Genomic DNA, 22391 nt, shown 5'->3' on the forward strand with positions numbered 1-22391 from the left:
AATTTTCTGCTCTGTGGGAACATGGCAATATGGACATCTGTTGCCTTGAGTATTAATTCCGTTACCCTCAGTAACTCATCAGCCCTTTTAATTCGTATCTCCTTGGTTACACTCTGACGACTCCCGACTGTTGAAGAAATGATGCCCACGCCATGAAAGCGTCCTCGGCCATCTAAAGTAGCAATATGGTGGTCAAGGTTGTCTGCGATGAATTGTGTGAAGCTTTTTTCTGTTGATGTTTGCTTGATGATATCATTCAACGATTTTGAGGTAAGAGAAGCTTGCTTGAAACGAGTGACTTCACAATAGGAAACAGAAAATCCTACCTTGAACAATTCATCATTGAGCCACTTTGATCCATAAATGTGATCCACCTCAACACCCAGGGCAAATAAGATAGGTGGTATTATCATACGAGAAGCTAACTTGACAATACATTGTCCTATACATTCTTGCTTAAGTGTGGACTTGGTAAAGCTAGCCATAAAAATTCTAAGGCTATCAGGAATCCATGGACTAGTTATTTCTTCTGTAGTTGGATATGATGATGAGTCATACTGTTTTTCCCGAACTTCTGCTCTGATTAAGTTTGCAGCAGCTTCAATGATCCTTCTACTTTCCTCTTGTATGTCATCTTCTCTCTCTCTGAATTTCTTATTTATAATGAAGCTGGCCATATCAAAGAAATATATTAGTGTTTCTTCTCTTCCAGGTAGTCCATAATGGTTTTTCAATAGTCTTTTCTAGATACCTAGAATCATATGCTTCATCATTATCTGAAAATTCTGTAACCTTTTCTCTGAACTCTGGTATTGAGTGGATGGAAGTTTCAGCTTCTAACACCAATCACAAGCTTTGTTAAAACTGTTCTTCATTCCTTCATTACTTCGCCGAACTCTTAAACATTTTTGCTTATCAGGAAAGAGATTTTGAATCGTTTCAAATAGAAGCCGACAATTTCTATGATATCGAGCTTCTGCAGCAATAAAATCAATGCAATCAAGTGCTCTGGCATGCACTTCTAAAGCCCATTCATCATGCTCGTCAGTTTCAAGTCTAAATTTGCAAGCTTCCAAGATTTTCTCGCGAAGCTGAATTGTCGAAACAAGATGCCAATCCCGTCTCGATGGATTCTTTTTATCTATCTTGATGGTTGAATTACATAAAAAACAGTTAATTTTCCAGTAAAACAAATTTATTGATCTTGTCTTTCTTCTTTGAGCCTTTTCTGATTGAAATTCTACGTTTATTGTTGAACCGTTTCCTACAGTGTTCGTGAATCAAAACTTCAAGCCCTTCATTTTTACTGGTGAGCAGTTTCTGGTAGATTGTCTCTTCATTTCTCTGTTGGCTATATTCATTAAGACTAAGTAGTCCTTTTTCTTTACTTGAACAATAGGAACAAATGACTTCTTACAAATTATGCACATCATACCTGGAAAAAAAGGTATCTATAACATTTGTATGGAAAATGTCGAAAAAGAAAAATCTGTATGATGCTCCAAACAAAAGTTGGTTTACTGAATTTATATTGGTCAGTCATATTTTAGGCAAACAACTCCATCTCGCAATTCTGGGATATATATATATATATATATATATATATATATATATATAATATATATATATATATATATATATATATATATATGTATATATGCTGAATAACACCAAAAGCTTCAAGATGGAAATTGCTGTCCTCTTAAGAAACATTTTAAAATTCGACATTGTCATTCCCTGGTGTAATATATGATTACCCGAGGCCTTTGCAGTTTCAATATCATTATATAGGGGTAATATAAGATTAACTCTATACTATCACGTAACGCAAAAAGACCATCTAATCCTTAAAAAAATAAGATATTTGTTATATTATATTATATTATATATTTTAGGGCCCCTACAAGAAAAATAGACCCATAAATTGCAAAATCTAATGGAATTTTTTTAATCTTTTGGTCTAAAAAAGTCCTTTAATTGAAAATGAACTTAGTTATATCTAAAAAAATAAGCAATGCTGAAGTTGCCATTCAATCAAAATCTTTGCATTTCGAGCAGCTTTTTACGTATAAAGATGTTAACTTCAGGATCAAATTTTGTAAAACGCTCAAGGAGTTGGCCGGTGGGTTTTTTTTTCTGGAAATATGTACATATGAAAGAACACTTTAAAATTGATTCCAGCTTTATAGTAATTAGTTTAGGGTTCGACCCTCTATTGACCGGCCTACTCTCTCTCTCTCTCTCTCTCTCTCAATATATGTTACACAATTCACCTGTCTCGTAAGCGCTCGGGGATTTCTTGGATTTAAGGTTGCCTCCTTTCCAGTACCTTATCATTCCACCTACCTAGGCCTAAGCCTTCCTCCTCCTTTGTCCTATCTCTTACGACTTATAGGCTACTCTCCTCTTCATCATTCTGTCACATTCCATTCTCACCACATGAACAGGCCATCTCAAAAAATCCTTATCCATTCTTTTATATAGATGAATCGTTTACTTTCATCATAATTACCTTTGATTTTATTATGCCGAGAGGTCCTACAATATTCTTTTGAAGATATCTAGGAGAATGGCATCTCTTCGCCAGAGGTTAGGCAAAAATAGCAAAATACTACACGTTTTCTTAAAAGAAAAAGTTCGATTTGCCAAAATTAATGTACCCAGTAATGCCAAGTTTTTGTCCTTACTGTAGGGCTAGTCTTTTTTAACTATAATGAAATACGTAAAACCTAAGCAATACCAATTAGCATTATATAACTATGTTTTTTCTCAATGGTTCAAAAAATGGCAAATGAAATGCACTTTGCAATTATCGTCGAATCACCTCCAGTGATATTGCTAATATCTGGCTAATTAGCGGTATCCATTTTCTATAAACAACAATGGTTACAATTTTTACGGTAATTACAAATAATTCTCTCTCTCTCTCTCTCTCTCTCTCTCTCTCTCTCTCTCTCTCTCTCTCTCTCTCTCTCTCTCTCTGTTGCACTAAAATATGACGCCCTGAATTTTAATCTTAAAACTTTGGTTGAAGATGAGTTAAATCTCCCAATAAATAGTTTACCATACTTTATTAGTATAAAATGTCAGTTTTAATCGTCTTTTTTTTTTTAATCAAAGTCACTGCAACATTTAATATGGTATAATATATTAGATAAATTTGTTCAAGTTCGCCAACTAATCCTTCATTTCTTATTTCTTAAATCTCCCAGCGGGTGTCTTCAAAATGTTTCTTTTCTGAAGACTTTGGAGAATTTTCTTAAACGCGTTCCCACTCAAATCATGGTCTAATTTCGTAATTTCAAAAACTTCCTGTGCCAGAAGATTTACAGTATTATTTTGTTTCATGAGGAAGAGAACAGTTCATATAAATTTTAATTAAAGAAATTTAAGCCAAATATTCCATCATCTCTGACAGAATATTATTGGAATTACATGTAATACCCTGCTAGCGTTGCCAGGCATACGGAAAATTCTCCAGTTAGGGGAATTCAGATAGTTGATGGAGAAATGGGGAATTTTGGTGAATTTGTTATATCTATCGCCGTTTTAACAATATGCCAAAGAACATTTAATCAAATTTATATCAAAATGTTTATATAACTTCGTCATCGATTACGGAGAAACTTACTGATATGGATAACTTAGGAAGTTCTGGTCAAACTTTTCCCTAAGTTTTTTGGGAATTTTGGAGCTAACCGTCTGGTATCCCTGTCAAAGTCAGACTGCCGGGTACTGGGCTCTGGCTCCACAGTCCGACTCCACACTCACTCTGTTTTAGCATCCTTCATTGAGTAAGAATGGCCTCCACATAGCTGTGCCATATTTTGGGAAACATAAGGCTCTTCCAGGTAACTGATAAATTTATTTATATGCACATTGATTAAATTCCAATGGCAATTCAGTTTTGTTTCATTGAGAGATGTGAGTATGTCTAAAAGGAATGTGTAATTTTTACACTTAACTGGCAGCAAGATAGCCTATGCTTAGCCTATTCCAAGTGTAAGTTGGTTTGCCATATAACAAGGCTTCATGTTGTGTAGCCAGCTTTCGATATGTTACAGAAAGTGTCTTTGTTTGTTATGAAGTCAGTGAAACTAAATGTACAGATTTCGTGGATGAATTGAAAATATAGCCTATGAAAGGGTATCGGCCATCGTTGATTTGCCTATCGTGTTGTCAGTATATGACCTAAGGTTCCGAGGCAGAGACCCTAGATACAATATATAAGTTAAAATTATATTTAAAAGTTGTTAGGATTTGATAGAGGAAGGGATTACCTCTTAGGCTGTTACAAAAAGGCCTGTGGTTACTTCTGTAATTTTTTTTATTTCAATTCATCATATCACTTTCAACAACTTTTCCAGCGGGGTTCATATAACTTTAATGAGAAGGAATGGTTTTCAATGCACTAACATTTTGCAAGAATTTGAACCTTCAAATTACACCATAAGTTACTAATATTGCTAGACGGTCTTCAGTCTGACCTGCCATGTGTCTTATCATAACTATGGTGTGTGAGTCAAGTTTCAAGATTTAAGCGAGGCTAATGGAGTAGATTGTTGTTTAACACACAGTTGCCTATGAGGGTGCCATTTTTGTCTTTAAAGCCACGTTTTGTATTATCTGATTTCATTGATGATCATTAATTAAACCAGTGAGTTCATATCATGCTCTCACTGCATTTGGAATGAATTGCAGTTGCTAGAAGCTTGTTACACACGTCAAGTTTGAATTGAGAAAACTGGAATCAAGGGTTTAGGTTGCATTACCAGTCATTAGGGTAGTATTGTATACCAAACTGTGCTGTTAAAAAGGTTAATTTTGTGTTTGTTAGCCTCTGCTGAATATACCCATGCTCTGTTTTTAGCCATAATAAAAATAAATGATGGTTATATTTCACATACTAGTTTACCAAACTAAACAGAAGTCTGTAGAAACAGACTTGCAAACTGTGCAGGTTTCTTTATCAAAGCAAAGTTGCCTGCAATTCCCTCTCAGTGGGAGAAATATTAAGTGTTCGCAAAACTTTACAATAAGGTTACACTTATTCACTTCTTTAGTTCCTAGCCTTTCGTTCACTTTGAACACTTGACTGATGCTATGTTCAGTTGTAGGTGGTTGTAGATTGTTAATGTGTAATTGTTTGGTGTCTCTCCAAGTGGGGTTCCTGGTCGTTTCAGCCATAAATCATTTAGGCCGTAACATCCAATCTGGTAAATGGCCAAAACGTCTTACGGCCTTATTAAGAATGTAAAACTTTGTTTATGGTATTTATCATCATTTTGTTTTACTCACATCCCCAAGGGGCTGGTACTAACCACAATGCTCCTTTTGCGCATAAGGTTGCTTACTGCCTAGATGATTTATGACCATAATGACCCAAACCTCCCAGTGACACAACAATTCCACATCAGAAACCTCACAGCTTGTGCATTTCAGAAGTGCATTTTGTGGAGGTCACCTTAGCACATTTATTATTGTGTTAAGAATTTTAATCTCTTGTAGTTTGTATTGTCGAGGTATATAATTTTGTACCTCAGTATACTATATCAGCAAGATAAAAAGTTATTTCCAGTTAAGGGTTGGGAGGGGTTGTGCTGTTTCAGATTTAGATAAATCAATGTTAAAAAAATTGGAAAGTTCATAAGAGATAACATACATCATTGCAGATTGGCATAACTAGAGTTGCTATAAAACCTACAGTTTAGTTTATGGTATACTGATGTAGTTGGGGAAGTCTGTTACTAAAGTTGCATAAATATGAAAGGATTTGAAGCATGAGAGGTAAATTTTTACTCGAGTACCATGGCTGCTCCTGTGAGCACTAGGTTTAGTACCAGCCCTTGGAGATGTTAAAAGTTACATTTAAACTTAAAGCAAGACGGTAAACATTGCATTAATAGTACATTTTTTACAGATTTGAGTATGATTTCAGTAATCATATTTACATTGCCTTGCTGAAGTAAAGTAATATCAAGAGTAATATAAATATATCCTTGGGATATGCCTGTACAGGCAGTCCCCAGGTTACGTCAGACTCAGCTTACATCGTTTTGAGATTATGTTGCTCTTCAAATATATTCATCAAAAGTTATTTCCTTGGTAACAGTCCGTGTTCCGGGTTTAAATTGCCAGTCTGACAGAACACTGGAACTTTTATATGGCTCCAAAACGGCAGAATGGTCAAAATTTGGATTTTTAAAATTATCAAAATCAAAATGCAGGTTAAGTCGTTTTCAATACACCTAAAGGTTTTCTCACAATTTTCGATGATGTCTCATGTTACGTCATTTTTCGACTTACGTCGAGACGTAGGAACAAAACCTCGACGTAGTTCTTGTTTTCCTACCCTTAAGAGCCAAAGTATTATTGTTAGCTCGTTTTTGCTTTGATCTGAGTGTGGTAAAGTGCTGTAATGAGACAAAATATACACAAAGACAAAAAACTGCTAGTTAGGATACTTCAAGCTGGTTTAACTTAGTTGAGTCAAATGTGTAAGATAAGATGTGGTTACTTTATTTTGGGGATTGCTGAAGAGTGTACCTTGTGTATCATTTTTAGCATAGTAACCTAGGTTTATCTTGACGTATCCAGCAAGTTCAAGTGAATCTTCAATCAGTATTATGCCATGTTGGTTTGAAGTTCAGCAAAAGCCAATACGTACATTGATCATTTCTTTATTGTAGATTTTTATTTTATGTATTACTCTTCTGCAGTGGTCTAACCAGCTTCCTTGCCCATTTTTGTAGTCTGAGGATTAGTTCACGACTTATTTCCAATTAATGATGAAAATGGCAGAAGAGAGACTGAAAGAAGATAGACAACTAAGTGGTAAAAGATCTGATGGACTGGAGGAAAAGTAGCAGCCCATTATCTCAGGGCTTAAGTGACACTATAAATCCTTAATAATTGCACACACGGACACATCTGGCCATAGTCCCATAAGGGACATTCAATTATACCCCACTGGCCAAGCATAAAACCTTATTGCCTGAATTGCAATTATCATTGCTTTTACCTGTGGTTCAGAAATTTTCTGTGCTCCTCGAATCATTATCGGGTCATTCTCATACAGGATGAGGACATGTTTAAGTGTAGTTCAGGTTCAAAATTCTGAGTACGGGTTTAATCAAGTTTTGGGAGTTTGCAAACAGGAATCGAGTGCTGTCTTGAAAAAACCGCACTATATATGTTAGGGATAGTACACCCTACAATTTGCAGCCAGATGTCTGAACATATGCAACTGAATCCAGTACTTTATTACTTGTGGGATTTGGGGTTAGACATTAACCTGGTTAAAGTACGTATGTAATATGATTTATTTGTCATCTTGAAGAAAAGTTGAGCAGAAACCATTAGTAATGTCTTTTTATCTCATCTTTCAGAGTTTTGCATTCAGCTTGATCAATGACAGCTGCCTAAGGAACAGTGACCAAGATTGGATGCAACATAGAAGCTACGTTATTTGCTTGGTAATCTGATAGTAGTGTAAGTACTTTTGTGTTATTTTCTAGGCCACATTACCTGTGCAACACTTAGTTTTCTTGTAAAATGTAGATAGGTTAGTTGCACTATAACAACCCATTATATCGTAATTGTCAAGCTCCTGGTTTAAACATGAACCATCAGAGCAGTACTTAAAATTTTCATATTTTAATTGCAGGATTTAAGTTCTCCAGTGTATACATAATGAAATTTCTCTTGACTTAGTAAAAACAATGAGGATTTTTCGACATTCAACTGCTTCAGGCAACTATTGATGCCTTCATTAAGTCTTGGTCTCTTAATGGAGTTCATAATATTGTATATGAATGGATGAGAGTTGTGTGGCTTACAGTCAGATTTATTCCTTAGGAATTAACCCAAGCAACCAGTGGCCTACCCTTGAAGATAAAGTGTGGTAGGTGTCTTGGTCAAACTTAGCCCTCATACCTTATGAAATCTATACAGTACTGTTAAAGTATATTGCATTTGTACTGTCAGATGTTTACAATATGAAAACGTATGTACAGCACTGTTTAATCACAATATATATATTGTGATTAAACAATATATATATTGTTTAATCACAATAGGCTGTTATTGTACTGTAAGATTACTTGTCGCTGTGCAACAAGTTAGTCGCCAATTTGAAAATATTTGGTATTTTTCTCTAAACATGTCAAATCCTCTAGTCATCAAGCTTGATTTTGAATGGGACAAATCAGGAGGATAAGTGTTATTGAAATTCGGGTGACTCAGATATATGAACATTTTAAAAAATTATATCAAAACAGGGTTAGGTGTATGCATTGCAGTCAAGTTCAGTACTTTAAGGTAACAGGAAATATATTTGATCAATGACTGTTAGTTAAATGTTTTTTATGGTATAATTTACCGTTTACAATATAAAATTCTACTCATTTTAGAATGTATTAGAGGGGATAAGGGCCACAGCCAAATTTAGAGAGAAACTTGTACGAATAATTTTAGACGACCTGCAAATGCTTACAGCAATTTAACCTCAAGAATTAGTCTGTTACTTAAGTTCATAATTATTAAGAAAAGAATACGAAGCCAGAGGGCAGGGTAAATTTTTACATAAGTACCATGGCTGCTTCTGTGAGCACCTTGGAAATGATAGAATGTCATGTTAAAACATAAGACAAGACGGTAAATGTCGCATTAATAGTCAATGTTTTACAGATTTTAGTATGATTTTAGTAAGCATATTAAAGAGATTTTGAACTCCTGAAGTAAAGTAATACAATAATGCATCTTAAATATAAAGAGTTTCTAGTTGTAGGAGTCAAAGTATTAATTATTGTTAGTCTGTTTTTGCTTTGATCTGATTGTTTGTTCCGATATGTAATACAAACCCTCGGTCCTTTTAACAATAGGAATGTACTTACGGCGTAGCTGGAATTACGGCCGTTGAATCTTGAACAAGGTGGTTAGGCAGTAACTACGGTGGGGCAGGCTAACCTGCCCGGATGTAAGTCAGTGATCCCACTTTTGGGGAATTTGTCCCCAGATTGGGAATTTTGAATGTTATTTTGGGAAAATCTGGGGAATTCGATAAATTTGGGGAAATCTGGGGAATTTCAATAGGTTTTCAGTGAAATCTTAGGAACATTAAAAAAAAAAAAAAAAAAAAAAAAAAAAAACCGCCAGCCGACCAAAACAAAACTATGGCCTCTCCCCTTGTAGCCTTTGTTTTGGGAGACATACGGTTGTGGGGGTGGTTGGGAGGGAGAGTGTTTGCTCCACACAAGAACCCCCCCCCCCCCCCCCCCCCCCTTTTTCCCCCCACTTCCCAGTCGCGGCCGCCTTGACCTAGGAAAAAACAATAATAATCATAACCCATGCACGTGTGAGACTGAGAAGTAGTCAAGTAGTGTGTTCACCGAGAGAGTGAGACGAAAACGAAACGTCCGCCGTGTGACCTTTGCGTTCCCTTCAACCATTTAGAGGCGGGACCATTTAAACAACTGTAGAAGGTATGTTATAAATTATTTAGAATTTAGTTATTTTTTTATGGATGAGATAAGCCTGGGCCTAAATCAACATAGCTCTATGCTGTCCAACTTAGCAAAGGCCCAGTTACCCGAAGGGGAAATTCAATAACTCTCTCAAGCCTAAAAATTGGATAGGCCTAGCTTAGAATATAGGCAGTTTCTCTAACTTTCTAAATACTTAGTTTCTCTAACTTTCTAAATACTTAGTTTCTCTAACTTTTCTTATTATACTTAATATTAGAAGAACATTAACTTTTGTTATTTTAGGATTGCCTGTTATTTAACAGGAATAGATATTAACCAAAGCTATTGTATTTCTAGGTTAGACAGCAGATACTACACTTTAAGATGGAAAAAAAAACCGTGTAGTTTCGCCACATACGGATAAAGAGGAGCCAGTTCCAAAGAAGCCGAGAGGCTCCTATAAACAAAAATTTCGACATGAGTGCCTCAACCAAAAAGAATTCAAGGGATGGCCTGTTGCTCCTAAAGATTATGCAAGCGATGCAGATTGTTCAGTGTGTAACAAAAAAGTTCCTTGTCATCGTTCCTCTTTACTCACACATAGTTGCAGCCAAGTTCACCTAGCAAATATGAAAAGTAAACAGGAAACCCCATCCGTAAAAGAGTCATTCTTTAATCAGACGAAACAATGTGTTTATAAAGAAAGCACAGAAGTGCATATAGCAGCTTTCATTGCGGAACACAACCTTCCGTTTACTTTAGCTAAACCTTTAGTAAACTTGTTGCAGTCAAGTGCTCCCAAGAATACAGCAGAGAACGCTGCTCTGAAAAATCTAAGACTCTGTGAAACTAAGTGCAGTAATATTGTAAGGCAGGGATTAGGTGTATATTTTGCAAAAGATTTGATAGAAAAATTACGTTCGACAAAGTTTAGCATAATTCCAGATGAGACAACAAAAAACAATTAGGGCTGGTCGTGGTATATTTTGATTTAGGGCAGATGCGTCACATTAGTCAGTTTTTTTTATCTAATACCAGTTAGTAGCAGTACTGCTGCTGATCTCTATGAGGCTATCAAGAACTCATTAAGTGAAAAAAATATTCCGTTAAACAATCTAATTGGTTATGCCTCAGATACCACTAACGTTATGTTTGGTGATAAAGGGAGTGTAGTAGCTATGTTAAAGAAGGAAGTTCCTCATGTTGTTGCAATAAAATGTTGCTGCCATCTGATACATCTTTGTACTTCTTATGCTTGTGTGAAAATGTCTGTGTCTCTGGAAGATATGTTGCGAAATGTTTATGCACATTTTAGTAGGTCTAGCAATAGAAAGCATCAGTTTGAGGAGTTTCAGAAATTCTGTGATGTTCACGTACATAACCTATTGAGTCTGTCACAGACTCGATGGCTTTCAATGGAAAAAACTGTGAACCGAGTGCTGGAGCAGTGGCCTGCTCTTCAGCTGTATTTCTCTGAAAAGGTTCTTGATAATACAGATCCTTCAAACACCTTAAAAAACATCCTATCTGTTTTGAATAATCCGTATCATAAAGCTCAACTAGAGTTTATTAGTTTCCAGCTTGCTAAAGTCAATTCTTTTAATATTCTGTTTCAGAGTTCAGCTCCATTGCTTCATATGCTTAGAGCAGAAGTAATAAAACTTTTGAGGCAAGTAATGGTAGACTTCTTGAGAATGGATATTGTTAAGCAAGGCAATCCGTTTATTATTGATATTAATGACCCTAAAATCAGACTAAATATCACTGATGTTTATGTAGGTGTAGCAGCCACTGCAACCCTTTCTGAATGCTGGAAAGATAACCCAGAAGGGGTAAAGCAGGTTCGTATGACTTGTCTGAATTTTCTGATCGAACTGGTCGAGCAAATCAGGGTGAGGTTTTCTGAAGTGATGCATCCTAGGTATGATCATTTGGAGTTTTTGCTTCCTTCAAATGCCTCTAAGTGTCAGCCTGCATCTCTGGGAGGTCTCTATGAATCCTTTAGTTTTTTGAAGGATGTAGCTGATTTGCAAAGTGTTGATAGTGAATGGAGGCAGCAAGCCCTAGAGGAGTCCTTACCCCATTGCTTAACAATCAGATGTTGAATTCTGGAAAGAACGTTTAGACCAAACAACTTATCAAGGTGATCTCAAGTATGGGAACCTTCGTAAAGTTGTTGGAGGTATGCTCTCTCCCCCCTTTGCTAATGTTCCTGTAGAAAGGTTGTTCAGTACCTTAAAACTGAATAGAAACCGCCTCAAAAGAGAGAGTCTATTAGGATTGCTCCATGCAAAGGAGGGGATGGCAGCAAGTAAGTGTTCATCTCATGAATTAAACTTGCATAATCATCCCAGTTTGTTAAAATTAGTAAAGTCTGTACTAGTTTCAAATGCTACTGATGAAGAAGCTCATCAGATCATTAAAAAACAACTGAAAAATTAACTGAAATATCTAATAAATTTTTTCTTTAGAAAATGTATATAATAATAATCATATATAGAGTATGTATATGCAATGTATGTATTGCAGGAATATAAATTCTTTTTTGTCTATTTGATATCTTTTATTTTTAGTTTTGTGCTGCGTTTTAGTTAATAGTAGTATGATGAGTATAATGCTATTTTTCTTTCAATTTTCAGCCATGCAATATAATTCCAAAGAATTATTTGTTTGATATACTGTGTTGTATTCTCATTGTAGAAAGATGTTTTCTTGTATTTATTTGTATACAGTATTGTAGGAATAGAGACTGGTTTTTGTTTATTTGATATCTTCCATTTTCAGTTTTAAACCGCATTTGACTTAAATGATATTCATACTTTAGTAGTTTCTTAATAGTTTAGTATACTGCTATTTCTTTTTTCCAATTTTTAGTCATGCAATATAATTCCAAAGAACCCTTTATAATATTACATGTATTTTTCTACTTAATATCTTTGTTTATTTGATATCTTCCATTTTCAGTTTTACGCTGGAATGACAAATGATATTCATACTTTAGTAGTTTCTTAATAGTTTAGTATATACTGCTATTTCTTTTTTCCAATGTTTAGTCATGCAATATAATTCCAAAGAATCCTTTTAATATTACATGTATTTTTCTATTTGATATCTTCTTATTAAGGAGAGATATTATCTTCTTAAATAGTTTGAGTGTACATCCATACATTTATTAGTAAATGAGAACTTTCAGCATTTTCTTTGTTTTTTTGATAAAGCCAGCCTATTGCAACTACCCTTTTTTCTTTATGTATACATTCAATGTCATATGATTACTTCTAAATGAACTAGGTAAGTGAACCACTATTTTGGAATAACAATACATATGTCAAATAAGAAGTAAAAAAGGAAAAAATTAATGAAAATAGTCTTAAAATGAGTAATAATTGATACGTTAAGTAACAAAGAGAATAAGAAAGGGACAGAAATTATACCTCTTCTAGAATGCTCTCGTTGGGGTTGTTTGGGTCCTGTCGAGGCGTTTAAATGTCCGTTTAATGTCCACGTGCGTTTAAATCCGCAGATAAGCAGCTTAAGACTGTCTCCAAGGAGCACTTTTGGCGGTCACGGTATGTTTCCCCTTTCTACAAATATCTTGGTTTCTTAACACCATAGATAAAGAATAAATTGGTAAGCAAGGAAATATGAAATATAGCATAACATAGAGTAAGTTGGACGAGTGAGAAAATAAAAAAAAAATCTTATACAATCAGATCTCTAGCATTAATTAACTACTTTTGAGTATCTAATTTTAAAAGAATGATAAATGTACATCTATAAGTAATGACAAATAGTTAAACTGGAATAATTACACAATATTATTGACTAAGTAGTGATACAGACATATGTTAATAAAAATAACAATAACATTTAGAAGAAAGAGGGAGTTGTTGTAAACAAGGTGGCCTTGTGCCAGCACGGGATCTTGAGAGAGCGTCAGTTCATTATACAAACAGCCTACCCCTGCCTGCAGTTACTAATATGTAAATGCTATATGATTTTTCTTGTGTAGACGGAAATATTAAATATTTATAAATGGGCTATACATAGAACGTTAAATCTTTGTAAAAAAAAAAAAAAAAATAATAGGAAAAATAAGTTATTCTTCATTGGTTGGGGAGAAGAAATAGACAGGGCGGAATAGGAAGGAGATCAAAATACCGAGAAATGAAAAACCACCTCTATAATCTTATAATTATAGCCTCAGGGTGTGTCTCAAAGACATTCAAAGGTCTGTAGTGTTGTTTTGTAAAACTGTCATGCTCTTCGTGCTTGGCAGTATGAATTCCCTGGAAAATATATTTTGGGGAATTTGGGTCTGATCTGGGGAATTTTTACTCTCGCGCTAGGGAAATTTTGTGATGGCGGACTTGTGGGAACACTGATACACTCCACTTTGCTTTCGGCCGTCTTCCGATGAAGACGTGTTGTGAGCTCCGGCTGGACTGGTCGTTGATCTTTTTTCCCAGTGGGATCCTTTTGGTTTATTTTTGGTATTTAAATAATTATGCATATACGGTGTTTGATATTAATACTAAACAAAGGTTTGTCCTTGGTTTTTCAATTAATATACAAACCCACTTTTTGTGATAGCCTTTGTAACTGCCCCTCTACTTGTGTTAAGAGTCGGCGGCTAGGTATGCCAACATATTGTTTACATTCTTTCGCCCTTTAAAACTGGCTCAGACCTGCATGAGGACGAGATATGTATTTATCGTGAGGATGAGACATGTATTTAACGGGAATTAGGGAATTACCGAGGGAACTTCAAAGGTTTGTCCGTGTTTTGTTATGGTAATTTCTCTTCTCCTTCTTCCTTTCACTTATTATCGGAAGAAGGTAGAAGGATGGGCGTGCGGTGTTGATGTTGGGGATCTCCTCTCACTTCAGAGGGTGGTGCCCTTGGATGCGTGAGGAGTATCCTCATTACTTTAATATTCGTTTTCCTTATTTTACAGACTAGTGGTGATTGTGTTTTCAGCAGTATTAGTTGGATGCTCTTCGTATTGGTTATCCTAACTTTGGAATTGTACCTATGACTCGTAGCATGTTGCGTACCGATCCTCGAGTGTGTGTACTGATCCCCTGCTGATAATCATATTCATTACCACTACTACCCAGGAGTTAGGTCACTGGACGAAGCTGTTGCGCTGCCCTGTGAGGTTTATCTACTCCTGAAGGTAGAAATCTGGCAGAAAGAGGAACCGAAGAGGAAGAGGAGTCAAGTGTCTTCATCCTCCTCTTCGAGATCATCATATCTTCATGCCTCCTCCCCTTCAACTTTTAAGGCTTTGCCGTAAAAGAGAAGGTGGTCTCTCCCCCTAAGAAGTCTCGTCATGGGACTTCTAAGGGTCTGTCTCGCTCCGGTGAGACAGGTGGGTCTTCCGCTGGTCCTCCCGTTCCTTCGGGTACAGAGCCTCTCTCTCCTTCCTCAGGGAGGAAGCAGACGGGGACCATGGAGGTACCGGCCACCACTGGTATCTCCTCTCCCGGTTCCGAAGGTTCCACCTCCGGACCGGCAACCATTTCGGCCGCCCGCTTGCGAGTGTTACCGAGTGTACACGTGCAGCCAGGGTCCAGACTGCTGAGTACGCTCACTGTGTCAGGACCCAGGCACAGAGCGGAAGATGGTAGGAGTCAATCGGGTGACTTGCCAGACCGGTGATTGCTCTCGCAGCGATCGTCCGGTGCCAAGGGTTGACGTGACGTTCCTGCGGGTCCATGCATGCAGAGACCGGTAGAGGCAGGCCATCCAGCCCTCTTTTAATTAATCCTTTTCTTTCAGAGAGGTTTCGGCCTCAACAAGGACTTGGAAGAGTCGGAGGACGGTATCGGCTGTCGCCTGTCAGGTGCACGCTCATCCCCACCCAGACGACGGTCGCCTCGGGGGTGGCAGACACTTCACCTGCCAGGTAAGAGTTTCGTAGCCGCCCTCGAGAAAGCGTACTCTCCACTGCTACTCCCACAGGTTCCTCCGGACAGGTGCAGTTGGGCAGTGTTGCCTCGGCAACTGCCCCAACTCCATCCTGAATGGAGTACCTGTCGGTTGTCCTGAGGAAACTGGCGAAGAGCAAGTCCAGGAAGAAGGAGGTGGTGTCGCTGTCGTCTTTTGCCACCTCTTCCCCTTCGACTTCTGAGGCCCCCCAGCCGTAGAAGAAGGTAGCCTCCTCCCCCCCTAAGAAGTCTCACTCAGAGACCTCTAAGGGTCTGTCCCACTCCGGTGGGACAGTTGGGGCTTCCGCTGGTTCTCCTGTTCCTTCGGGAATGGGGCCTGTCTCTCCTTCCGCAAGGAAGAAGATGACGGGGACCAGAGGGGTACCGGCTAACACCGGTACCTCCTCTCCTGGCGCCAGAGGTTCTGCCTCAGCGCCAGGGACCGTCTCGGCCGCTTGTTTGCGAGAGGTACCGAGTGTACGGTCGCCCGCGGGTGACCGTGCAGCCAGGGTCCAGGCAGCCGAGCCTGCTCGCCACCAGGACCCAGGCTCGGAGCGAAAGACTGGTGGCAGTCGCTCAGGCGACTCCCGCCAGGCCAGCGATCGCTCTCACGGCGATCTGCCGGTTCCCAGGGTTGACGTGACGTTCCCACCTGATCGTTCATGTAGCAAGGCTGAGAAGAGGCTTCCCCCCCCACGCCCCCCGACCCCCTGGCCACCAGGTCCACCCTTGCCTGGACCTGGTTCAGCCTCGTCTGGACTTGCTCCAGCTTCACCTGGACACATCAAGAGGACGGTGCTCGCTCTCACCGCGTTAGTGGACACTACTAGTCACCCGACCATCGCTCCCACCGGGACCAGATGGCTCCGACTGGTAGCAGCTCCCCTGATGCACAAGACCGACGCTACCGTCCTCGGTCCAGCCCTTCTCCGGAAGGAGACCATTGGTCCAGACCTGCAGCTCGACTGTCACCGTGGTTGGTGATCGCCTGCAGTCCTCCCAGCCTACCAGTTCTGCTGGTAGGCAGGGGAGGAGCGCTCATAGCAGCTCTCCTGAAGAGACTGACGCTCCGTCCTTGGTCCAGCGTTTCTCCGCAAGAAGACCGCTGGTCCTGACCGGCAGCTCGATCATCACCGTGGGTTGGTGATTGCCTACATTCCTCCCAGCCTACCGGTTCTGCTAGTAGGCAGGGGAGGAGCTCTCGTAGCAGCTCCCCTGACGCAATAGACCGACGCTCCGTTCCTTGGTCCAGCGTTTCTCAGCAAGAAGACCGCTGGTCCAGACCTGCAGCTCGATCGCCACCGTGGGTTGGTGATCGCCTGCAGTCCTCTCGGCCTACTGGTTCTGCTAGTAAGCAGGGTAGGAACGTCAGGTCTCCCTCACCTGTCCCTTCAACATCCTCAGGCTACACTGGGAGGAACAAGGAAAAACAGGAGTGACAGTGATGAATGCACTTCTTACGGTCCGGTTACGAGCCTGGTTCGGTCTTGGGACCAACAGATCCTTGCTCAAGTGGTTGGAGGAGATCGTGGGGGGCTGGCGAGGACAAATGACGCTTCTCAGACTCTCGGAGTGACCATCACCGCCATTCACGTGACAGTCCCACTGGACCACGCATGCAGAGACCGGGGTGGGCTCCCCCTTCGGTCCTCTTGAGAGGTTTCGACCTCGACGAGGACTGGGATGCATCGGAGGACGGTACGGCTCTCTCCTGTCAAACAGTGGCGGCAGACGTTTAGCCTACAGTGCGAGTTCATAACCCTCCTCGGGAAAACGATTTCTCCAGACAGTAGCTTTCCTAGACACTGAGCGGCCATCGCTGCATGGTGATAGCTGCTCGTACTCACTTCTTCGACTGCTAGTTCTGCTGGGAAGGCGAGCGAGTATCCAATCTTCCTCCCCCATTCCCTCTCTCCCTATGGCTGCGACGGGAAGGGGAGGGATCCTGCAGAGCGTTCTCCGTAGGATTCCATGTCGGGGACTGCGTTCCTGGAGGGACCTTCGGGTCCTACAAGCTGTAAGTCCCCGTCGTTGAGGAAGGATCTTTCCCTATCCTCGATTTCTACGGGAATCGGGAGGACCACCACCCGATGATCGTCTGACGAATTCGGTGTGGGTTTCGCCAACCGCTTAGAATTCTTTGGAGTTTCTAGCACTCTCCGAGTGTTCTGGTCTTCTATGATCTACAAACACTTGGGCGAAACCACGGTCCAGAGTGGGCGAGACAAGAATCCCAGATAATTGTTACTACGATAATCGGGAATCTCGCCGAATGCTCGAATTCCTGGAATTTCTAGCGTTCAAGAGAGGTACTGCTGCTGAAGGAAGAATATCTCGGGAGGGGCTCAGCCTGGATTGACCTGACGGTCCGTCGCCTCAGTAGGCGGCCAACCCCGGGATAGAGAAGAACGGGTGGGAACATCCAGTTCGGCTTGAACTTAGTCTTCGGTATCCTGTTTTCACCATAGAAGTCTTCCTTCGGGAAAACTTCTCCTTCACTCTCTTCATTAGAGAATGAAGGGTGTCGGCTTCCAGTCCTTATTCTTGTTCCTCGAATGGAAGAGAATTTAGGATGGAGGTCTAAGTACAGGAACCTACAAATATACTACGTATATTGCCCTCACGACATGCTTCTGTTATCAGTTGACTTGTCCGAGGTGTAGGCACATACCGTAGTTAACTCTACGGGTTGTGACCAAGACGAATAGTATTCTCTTAATTGAACTGCACCTCGGGACTGCCCTGCAACCTGCCAGGAGTTACCAGTTTCGATTTTGAGATACTTGTGGTATTGTTACAACACCACCACAGCACTTGCATTCACTGAAATTCGTTTCAATTAAATGCAAAATTCTCTAGCGTATTTTCTTGCGCTTGATGGTTCTACCCGAACGCATTCCTTCTTGGAATGGATTACCTGGCAACTCAGGATGACGAGTGAGTGAGAGCTAGCAGTGTATGGGCTGCCTGCCAGCCCTGCCTGCTGCACCCCAGTACCAGCTGGCTCTAGGAGATAGTATGGTCGGATATTGTCTCTCTCCTCTGCGATGATTGACTCCCCAACCGAATCTTTGCCTGGCAATCAGACTTAGGTCTCTGGTTGGCTGGAATTCTCGCATACGTGGATGACCATCTCTACTGCATCGCCTTTGACATTGCGAGAATTTTCAGACAGGGATATCTCACTAGACTCGCTATCATCTTTCTGTTTACAGCACGGTAACAGAAGTCTGTAGCCTAGTCTACCGCTGCATAGCAGCGGCAGAATGATTTCTTCAGACATCTGAGTTTGTCTTCTAAATATATCTTATTCGTAGGTGTGCAATTGTTCATTGTCCAACCCGAATTGTAGATGTATAACGGAAGACATCGCCTGTTCCCCGCCCTGCCAGCTCTACTTCCAAGTATATATATGTCCTCCCTGATTCAGCCCCTGAGAAGCGGTTCTTCAGGCAGCACAATCCCTCTTTCATTGCAACTCCGACTTCTCACCGAACAGCAATGAAGTAGCGGTTTAGCGTTTTCAGTCCTCCGTAAAAAAACAGAGATTAAGCCGTCTTCACAGGTTGGTGTCATTGGTGGGACTTTTCCACTTTCAGAATCTTGAGAGTTAACTTCTCTCGATTCAGCTGTGAAGACGTATGTAGGTCTGCATTCACCTATCACCTTCGTCTTCAACGGCACATAGTACTGTTTCTCCTTAGTTGAGATTCAACTATGTGAACTGTCTTGCCATCAGGGACCTCGGTCCCTTGAAGGCAATTGACTTTCATCTGTTTGGCACATGCCTTGAGAGAATCATCATCTCGCCTTCCAGCATCGGTGGCAACAGATAGACGATTTGTATGGTCTCTCGGCATAACCCCTCAAAAGGCGAGGGTCACGTGACTACGCCGCAGATGCATGGACGGCTCGCCTCGCACAACCGAACGCAGTCAGTCGGCAGCTGTCGAAGTGTCCGAGACCGTCATGAGCTACGTTGTGGACTTTGTATCAGTTGATCCAGATCAGTCATTACTTCGTCCTACTGGCGTGTTCCGGTACCCATAAGTATCAACACCCACCATGGAATGTCGGTGTCTTTATCCATTGCGGAGACGACGAGACCATGAGAGACTTCACCGCAGTGGCATACGAGACCGCGAGAGACTTTGCTGCAGTGGGATACGAGACCGTGAGAGACTTCGCTGCAGATGGATAGACCAGTAGTGGGTACTGGACATCACTCCAAAGAATATGTCGGACAGGGAGATGGATAGGCCATTGCAACCATATCTTAATTTCCCTTTGGGACTGCCCACAGGTCCTTGGAACCTCATTTCCCTGGACCAGTGGTTGATGCTTGCAAGATGTGTTTGCTTACCCAGCTCCGTCAAGGACAAGTTGCATTTCGTCCATGGTATGCAGTTGTAGAGGTAAGAAGGATGCAAGTGAGACTAGCTCTCCCCCCTTCCACGCCTCGACACTCCATTCCACGTCCTTCGGGTTTGAGGATAGGACTCGAACTTACACTGGCTGGTCAGACGATTGATGCGGTAAGCCTATACATAAGCATCCTTTTTATGTTTCTTATCAGAATCATAGAAGCAATCCCGCTCCTTCCTCTAGCAAGGAGAGGAAGGAGACTAACAATAATGCAAACCCTTCCCAGAACTTTGCATTAATGTCTCCAACGCCAATATTCTTCACAGCCCTTTCTCGGATGAGTCACGATCCCTCACTCATTTCGAAAAGGCCCAGAAGTCTGACTCTTGATCATGCAGCTCCTATACTCCGGTCAAGTTATCAGAGGCAGCAGGGCACTCCTCCTGGCTCTTACGACCAGGAGGAGTAGCCTAGGTGCGCAGAACTCCAATCAGTTCTAGAGGCTCACTCAGATTATTCCCACCAATCAGTGAGTCTTCCTATTGTTAAAAGACCAAGGGTTTGGTATTACGTATCGGAACAAATCACAATTTGTCGAAAATTTTATTTTTCCTAACTATACAAACCTGAGGTCCTTTAACAGGTATGCCCACCTCATGCCACCCCTCAATCTGAACCTGGGCCGAAAGGCAAAGTGGAGTGTTTACATCAGGGCAGGCTAGCCTGCCCCACAGTAATTACTGCCTAACCACCTTGTTCAAGATTCAACGGCCGTAATTCCAGCTACACCGTAGGTACATTCCTATTGTTAAAGGACCTCAGGTTTGTATAGTTTGGAAAAATACAATTTTCGACAAATTGTGATTTTAAAGCAGTAAGAGAATAAATGTTGATGATAATGGTGAAAAAGTACTAGTTAGGATAATTGAGCTTCAGTTCAGTCAAATGAATAAGGCGAGGTCACTTTATTTTGGGGATTACTAAGGAATGTGCCTTATGTATCATTTTAGCATATTAACCCAGGTTTACCCGATACACATTTCCAGCATGTTCAAGTGAATTCTAGTAAATATATGATGTGGCGGTTTGATATTCACAAAATGCCAATGCTTCAGGGCTTGAGTGCTAGTTCTTTGTCAGTGTCCATTACTGTTCAGGAATGCAGAAATAAATTTTGTTGGTCATTTCTTTAGTACATACTTTTTATTTTTAATATTACTCATCTGCAGTGGTGTAACCAGACTCCTTGCCCATTTTTACAGTGAGACTAGTTCACGATTTATTTCCAAATTAGTGATGAAATAGCTAACTTGAGTGAACTGCACTATATGTTAGGGATAGTACACCCTACAATTTGCAGTCAGATATCTGAACATACGCAAATTAATCCAGTACTTTATTATTTGTGGGATTTGGGTAGACATTTGTCTGGTTAAAGTAATATGATTTATTTGGAAATTGAAGAAAAGTTGAGCAGAAACCATTAGTACATAATTTAATTTTATCTCATCTTTCAGAGATTTGCATTCAGCTTGACCAGTGAGAGCTGCCTAAGGAACAGTAACCAAGACTGGATGCAACATAGAAGCTACATTATTTGCTTGGTAATTTGATAGTGGTGAAAGTGCTTTTGTTTTACTATTTTCTAGGTCACATTACCTGTGCAACACTTTAGTTTTATTGTGAAATTTTCCCACGTTTATTGCATGATTTAAGCTCTCCAGTGTATCATGAGATTTCTGACCTAGTAAAAACAATGAATATTTTTTGACATGCAACTGCTTCAGGCAACTTTTGAGTCCTTCATTAATTTTGGTCTCTTAATGGAGACTATAATATTGTATATGAATAGACGAGAAATTTGAGTCCTTCATTAATTTTGGTCTCTTTATGGAGACTATAATATTGTATATGAATAGACGAGAAATTTGTGGCTTTAAGTCAAATTTAGTCCTTACAAATTAACCTTGTACTATAGGCCACTAGCATAGCACGACTTAGCAGTAATTAGTATGATTTCCCGTATGCTGTGGTTCCATTTTAATGTTCCATTACTAATAGAGAATACTAGCTGAATTGATGTATAGTGTTACTAAGCAGAATTAGTAGTTGCATTTAGTTCAGTCAGTGTATAAATAGTATATCAATCAGCAGCTACGTATATATAGTAAGTTGTAGGATGGCTAGTAGTGCTACTGACTCAGCGTCTCTCTCCAGGAGTTATGAAAGCTGGGGACCTCCTCTCCGGCCAGCTGCGGAGGTGGCGATAAGGGCCTCGCAACCTTCCACACACATTGGACCACATGCCTTATCACCATCTCAAAATTATAACTCCCTCCAGTAGTTACGAAGGCTGGGGACCTAATTTCAAGCCAGCTGCAGAGGTGGTAATAAGGACCTCCCAACCTTCTGCACCCACTGGTGCCACACCTCCAGCCAGCTGCTGAGGTGGCAACAAGGACCTCCCAACCTTATGCACCCACTGCCTTATCACCACCTCAGAAAATATAACCATTACTAAAATTCTCTTGGAATATACTCCTGGAACATCCTGGTGAACATATATCTAGGTGAACTCTCTCTCATACTAATCAAATATACCATTATTTATATCAGGATCATTTAAGT

At 40.3% G+C, this 22391-nt stretch overlaps 1 long non-coding RNA gene across 1 annotated transcript; it reads left to right on the forward strand.

Annotated features, from left to right (window-relative positions):
- The first annotated feature begins 3712 nt into the window (after nucleotides 1-3712).
- LOC135208737 (uncharacterized) lies at nucleotides 3713-22256 on the forward strand. Its single transcript, XR_010313212.1, has 4 exons — nucleotides 3713-3851; nucleotides 7389-7491; nucleotides 21281-21367; nucleotides 21981-22256. It is a non-coding gene; the product is annotated as an uncharacterized LOC135208737 (long non-coding RNA).
- Nucleotides 22257-22391: the final 135 nt, after the last annotated feature.

Source organism: Macrobrachium nipponense, chromosome 35 (assembly GCF_015104395.2).
Source record: "Macrobrachium nipponense isolate FS-2020 chromosome 35, ASM1510439v2, whole genome shotgun sequence".
Lineage (NCBI taxonomy): Eukaryota > Metazoa > Arthropoda > Malacostraca > Decapoda > Palaemonidae > Macrobrachium > Macrobrachium nipponense.